Source organism: Triticum dicoccoides, chromosome 2B (assembly GCF_002162155.2).
Source record: "Triticum dicoccoides isolate Atlit2015 ecotype Zavitan chromosome 2B, WEW_v2.0, whole genome shotgun sequence".
Taxonomy (NCBI): domain Eukaryota; kingdom Viridiplantae; phylum Streptophyta; class Magnoliopsida; order Poales; family Poaceae; genus Triticum; species Triticum dicoccoides.
The window spans coordinates 614,553,190-614,560,017 of NC_041383.1; the positions used below are offsets into that span (position 1 = coordinate 614,553,190).

A 6,828-nucleotide genomic window follows, 5' to 3' on the forward strand; every position below is an offset into this window, starting at 1 on the left:
CGCTTGTGCAGTTGGATTTAGGGTTATCTTCTGGCGCTCCTCGGTGACAGAGTGTCTCAAATGACGATCAAGCCAAGTTGTGGTCGCCAATGTCTTATGAGCGAATTCTTTATATACTCGTGTTGTTGCTTTTATCCAAGTGATCTAGATGAAAATCCCGCTTTTGCCTACCCCATCTCGCTGAGAGGAAACAAAAGCTACATGAACGAGGTTCTAAAAGTTGTTGAGTTTCAACAATGTTGCTCCCATAAGATGGGGCCTAGATGCGGCAAGGAGCTCTATTCACGACGTGTCACCGGTAGATGCAGAACGAAGATGCTGCTGATTTCTTCGTGAAGTTGATTGTAATTTCATATTACTGTAGTTAGTTCTTGTAAGTTGTAATTTCATATATGCTGTAATGAAATTATTGTAATTTCATATTATGGCCTTGGGCTTTTTTGGAAAGGAAAAAGAATATCCCCAGAGACGACTCCAGTATAGTTCTGTTTGCCGAGGGAAACGATTATCTTGCTGGTATGTCACATGGGGTGGGCCATGTAGAGTCGCTGCGCGAATATGTGAAATGTACTTAGATAAATGTGAACAAAGCTGCTGTAGTGTAGTGGTTATCACGTCAGTCTTACACACTGAAGGTCTCCAGTTCGATCCTGGGCAGCAGCAACTTTTTGTATTATTAAGTTTTTATGTGCATCACTGGAACACGGGCCCCAGTTGAACAACCTTGGGCCGGGCTAGTAACCATGTGCTCCGTCATGCACATAATTGTTTTTTATTTTCCCCTAAAAAGTATGTTTTCTTATTGATTCTCAAAAAAATTGTTTTTCTTTACCTCTACAAAATATGATTTTTCTTTGGAAAACGATCAAATTCAACCAGATGATTTTCCGGTCGCATCAATCGCGCGCTGCGGACGCCACGCGTCCTGTTGCCGGCCCACCTAACCTGCTAGCCTTATCTCCTCATCCTTACAGAGCTAACGGGAATCGCTCGAGTTTTTCACCAAGATCGATCCCCCTTTCTCGGGAAGAAAATCTACGGGGCCTTATAGTGTCCCTCCTGGGGCCCTCCTCAGATTTTGACACGTCATCAGCGGCATACATCTTAAAACGAGCCTAATTTCCTAATTAGTTGGTACGTACATCAACTAGATATTGCGCAGTATTTATACGATACAGTATCAATCGGATCGATACTTTCCATCTAACGAGAGAGAACGAACACGTTGATTCGGAGCTGCAGTGCAGCCCTCGCCGTTGATTCGGAGCTGCCGGTGCTGCGACTCAACGGCCGAGGGTGCCACCAGTGATGCGACGCAACACTCCTCGTCGGGACCGGTGTTGCAATGCGGAGCTCGTTGACGTCGCCGGCGGCTGCTATGCAGCACTCGCGAACGTTGTGCTGCCACGCGGTTGCGATGCAACGTTCGCCGCTGTCGCCGACGCTGGGATGTGGCGGCCGCCGTCGGCTGCCGGTGCTGCAACGCAGCCTCGCCGACGCTACCATGTAGCACTTCGAGACGCTGCAGTGCTATGCGGTTGTGATGCAGCGTCCGCCGGGACGTGGCGGCCGTCGTTGGCCGCCGCCGCTGCTATGCAGCACTTTGCGACGCGTTGCTATGCATCACGTCAGCGGTTGCCGATGTAGCGTTGCACGGTGCTGCCGGCGCTCTGAGGCGGAGGTCTGTCGTCGGCTGTCGGCGCTGCTATGCAACACTGTGACGCTGCTGCTATGCGGCCCGTCGGCAGTCGACAGTGGTGCGGGCGATTTTGGTATGCAGCACTCTAGTTGGCTAGTTGCGATGCAGGTCATGTATTTAAAAAATGTTTTGCCTTGTATTTGGAAAAATGATAATCATGTACTTAAAAAATTGTTATACATGTATAAAATATTTTATATGTGCACAAAAATGTACTATGTGTATGAAAAAATAGACATCAAAACATATATATATATAAAATATTAATCATGTACTCCCTCTACAAAATTAGCAAAAAGTTGAGACACTTATTTTAAGATGGAAGAAGTATTTGGAAAATGCTATACTTGCATAAAATGTTTCTGTTTTAACAAAAAATGAAAAATATATACTAAAAATTTAGATATGTGTTTAAAAACCTGAAGAAAACCAAAGAAAGAAACAAAGAAAACGAAAGGAAAAAAAGAAAGAAAAAAGCAAGCCAAAGAAAACCGATGCCAAAGCAGTGTGGAAAAAAGTACTTGCTTTTCAGCTACGGTGTTGGGCTGGCCCCATAGCCGCCGCACTGTAGGCGATTCCTAATAAGGATCAGTAAGGAGCACCTATGTCTCGCTTATTGTAAGACTAGCAAGATGCCCGTGCATTGCACAGAACATGAAGATGCCTTTTTTTAGAAAACACCTGTTATGATTGACCCATGCGGGAGTAATCTCATGTGTAAAAGCTAATCATATCTCGAGAAAGAAGGGAGATTAGGTGAGGAGGAGTGGGGCGTGGTGGTGATTGGTGGTCGGACTGAGCGGAGGCATGGGGATGGACAACGCCGGCAGCGGCCACCATGTCAGATTGTTTCAGAGGCTTTCTTTTTTAATTGCTCAACAATGAGGTTGTGGGAGATAAGAATGAACGAGGGAAGGCTTTATCTGCAAATATGGAGAGATGTGTGGATATCTTTTTGCAAAATTGTCATAGTTTGCTTTCTATCAGTCAGATATAAACTGGACGGTCTATATTGCAAGATGACAGGCACACCATCATCACCAACTCAGTTTTTTTATAAGAGTAGAGATGTAGGGCAGCCTCCTCTGGACGAGCGCAGGGCTGGGCCGGTCCATCGCGTGGAAGGCCACAAGCCACAGCCTGGTTTTTTGTCTGTTTTATTTCCCTTTTTTAGATTTTACTTTTTTGCTTCTTTTCTATACTTTTTTTGTATGTCCAAATATTCTAATCATATACATATATATTAAAAATAAATTTTAGAAATATTAATCAAGCATTTTAAAATGTTAAATATGTATAGAAAAAATATTTTTTTTAACATGTTGAGCATGTATTCAAAAAAGTGTACATTATGTATTTGAAAAATATTCAACGTGTGTAACAAAAGTGTTTCACGTGTGCACTAAAAATATACATTGTGTACTGAAAAAGTAGACATGTGTGAACAAAAATTTAACCAATGAAAACCGACAATGAAACTAAGAAAAATGAATAAAACGAATAAAAGCAGAAAAACAAACAAATATAACCAAAAAGGAAAAAGGAGTTGTGCAAAACTAATGCAAAAAATAAAGGAAAACAAAAATAAACAAAATAAGAAAGAAAGAAAGAAAAGAAAGAAGAAAAATAGTGAAAACCGAGAAAAGAAACAAAAACACCGAAGAAACAATAGAAAACCAGTGGAAAGAAAGAGAAAAACAAAGAAACCAACGATGGGCGAAAACATAGCTTCAAGGGGCAAATGGGCTTGCAAAAAAGTAAACTCCAAGGGGCCACCCACACGTGTCATTGTGCTAGTTTCAGGAGGGTTTCTCGTTACCCTAATCAAAGGAGGTTTCTTGTGCGCCGCCGCCATACGAGAAATTTAGGTCCCTCGTCTCTGGCTTCATCTTGACCTTGAGTGGTGAGGGTACCTTGGATCTTGAAGACCTTTGTGTTCTTCGTCAACATCTAGTGATCATTATAGTTTTATGAAAATAAATTTTCTCTCGTTCCTTTGACAGTGCCATTAGGTTAGAGTCCTCGCAAATCCAATTATTCAAATATGATGAGTTTACGTTACTGTGTGAAGCTTTTTTTGGGTCTGATTCTTTGCGAAGGTGAAATTTTTTCATCCACACCATGATGAAGATATAGTGATTCGATGACCTGCACTTCTAGGGGACCATACTCGACCTAAGTATGTTCATCGATCAAGGCTTCCCATCTTTTCTAGATGGGCGACTCAAGGCGCTTTGAAAAATCATTATTGGTTATTCGTGCGCGTGAAGGAGTGACAACATCATTGCTCTAGTCTAATTGCAGCCTCTTTACCGAAATCTTTAGAGTATTTCTTCACGCAAAGTTTGATACTGCGAAGAAGGTGTTTTCAAGATATTTCATTGTTATTCTTAGTCGTAGGAATTACTTTGTATTTTCTTGGTTCTTAGATCTAAATGAGTAAATCAGTGTATTTGTAACAGTTATAAGTATAAATAAAATTACATTTCTTTCTAAAAACTGTGTCATTGTGGTGCATGGAGATGTGGCACAAACAACATCTGTCTTTATTCGTCGTGCTAAAAGAAATTTATTTTTATTCATAGTTTTTTTAACACAGTACAAACGCATGTGTTTATATAAATGCGCATATACTCGCCCTATGAACGCACACACGTACACCCTACCCTTATGAACACCACTGAGAGACTGAGTCGGCATATTATCTAACCAGAAATCCTGAAAGAAATTCAGAATAAATGCGAGCACCAGGACTTGAATCCTAGTGGGGTGGGGATATTACTGTCTACCTGACCATCCCAACCACATGTTGGTTCGCTATTTGTAGTTTCTAATAAGTCAGTTTCTTTTGTAGTTTTTTTAACACATTACAGACGCGGAATCTCATATACATACGCACATTGCCTCAAAAAAAAAATACATACATACATATACTCACTCCTATAAACGCAAGCACCCATACCTTACTCCTATGAGCACCTCCAAAGGACCGAGGCGACACGTCATTTTAAGATTGACGAAGTCGCCACAAACGTCTTCATAGTCGACAAGGACGTCTTCATCCAGTGAACGCACATCGTTGTAAGTCCTGAAATAAATACATTAAAATGCAAGATCAATTTTCTTTCATAGTTGATACATATCAAGGTGTTATTTTTTTGTCTAAAACATTCAAGCTATAAGTGTTTGGAAGAACCATGCCACATACCCAACAAGTACACCATCATTAGATCAGCTACTAGCTAGTTTATATACATCTGGGCTATTTTGTTTCGGTATTTTCGCGTTTTTTTAAACGGTTTATCGGATTGACGCAAATGATACGGCGTTGGAAAGCTATGGAAATGCACAACTTTTTCATATAGAAATATTTTTCTAATTCCTTACGCTTTAAATACGAATTTGAATATGGTCAAATTTAATTTTGAACGTGACTTTTTTAAAAAGTTTGCCGAAATGAGGCAAATAATATATCGCTGGAAAGATATCGAAAATACGAAACTTAGTCATGTTGAATGTTTTCTCAAATTCGCAACCGTTGAAAAGTAATTTGGATTACGATGAAACCCATCGTGTTGTTTTTTCGTCAGAAAAAACAGAGTACTTGTACTGATCTACGTGTGCATTTGTACTGATGCATTCTTCAGAGAGTAATTTTGAAAGGTTCCAAAAAAGAGTACTTGAACTGATATTTGCATGGGTTTGTACTAAGCGTGTTTTCACTAACTAAACTTTGCTCTGTTTTGGGTAATATTTTTGCTCGTAAGTTTTCAATGGTTTGTTGTATCGTCGCCCCTGTACTTGCATGGTTTATATCATCGAACTAAATGGTATTTTTTTCAAAAAAAAAATATTTTTTTATTCTTTTTTTAAACTAAACATTTTTTTACAACGATGTTCTGGACTTCTCTTATTTTACTATTTGTACTTTTCTCATTTGAATTGCATGGAGTTTGTTTTTTGCTTGAACTTTTACAAGTTGAACTTCTGTCATTTCTTTTATTCCGAACGGACCCCATTTTTAACTTGTACTGATCAATATTTTTAATTCAACCATTTTTCCTTTGTAGAACGGACGAATATATGTTCGGGAAAAAGAGTAGTTGAACAGATGTATGTATGGTTTTGTACTGAGCGTGTTTTCACATACTAGACTTTACTCCATCTTTTCGGTATAAGTTTCCTGTTTTATTTTGAACTCAACATTGTTTTGCGACGATATTCTGGACTTCTCTCATTTTACCACTTGAACTTTTATCATTTTGAATTTGGATGGTTTTTTTGTTTGAGTTTTTTTTCAAACTTATCTGAGACATCGTGTTGAACTTTTTTCTATACTTATATGCTAGTAATAATAGAACATTTCCCATATATTTTTTGTGCATTCATGGACATCAACCAAAATAGATGCTAATAATAATAGAACATTTCCCATATACTTTTTGTTCATTCATGGACATCAACCAAAATAGGCAGGAGAGAACACTATCCAATATGTGGGAGCACAAACATCCCCACCATAAGAAATCGAAGAGGCAACTGTAACATATTTTTGCACATACAAGCATACAGAAAATTTACAGAAGCAACATAGTATATCCTGATACACAGTTGGACGGATGCTCTGGGTTTTTAGAACTGATGAGGAAAAAACATTAAGAATCAACTAGGATTTTTAGAGAAGTTCCAAACTGTATTAAGAAAGTTCGACACAGCTCTGGGATAGTCACTTTGTAGATCAATAAAACACAAAGCATCCTATACAAAGTTTTGAATATGGCAAAAACAACATCATGAAACAATGGACTAATACGACCAGACTTTTTGTACTGTCTCGAGTTCAGAACGTGGACTTATAGAAGTCAACTTTTTTGTACGTTAGTTTCAAATTTCTATTCTTTCTATTGACCGATGATAGAATACATGTTGAACCGCTACATCTACTTTATCCCCAGGCACAAACCAGTCCATTTGCACAAAACAATGGACTAGTGTTGTAGCAGCTCGCCACTGATGGCATGCTTCATGCCCTGTCTTGCTGCTTTCTATTCTTTCTATGAACTGATGATAGAATACATGTTGAACCGCTACATCTACTTTATCCCCAGGCACAAACCAGTCCATTTGCA

The 6,828-nt window shown here is 39.1% G+C and overlaps 1 non-coding gene across 1 annotated transcript; it reads left to right on the plus strand.

Moving 5' to 3' along the window:
- The first annotated feature begins 590 nt into the window (after window positions 1–590).
- Window positions 591–663, plus strand: TRNAV-UAC. The gene has a single exon. It is a non-coding gene; the product is annotated as a tRNA-Val (tRNA).
- The last annotated feature ends 6,165 nt before the right edge of the window (window positions 664–6,828 follow it).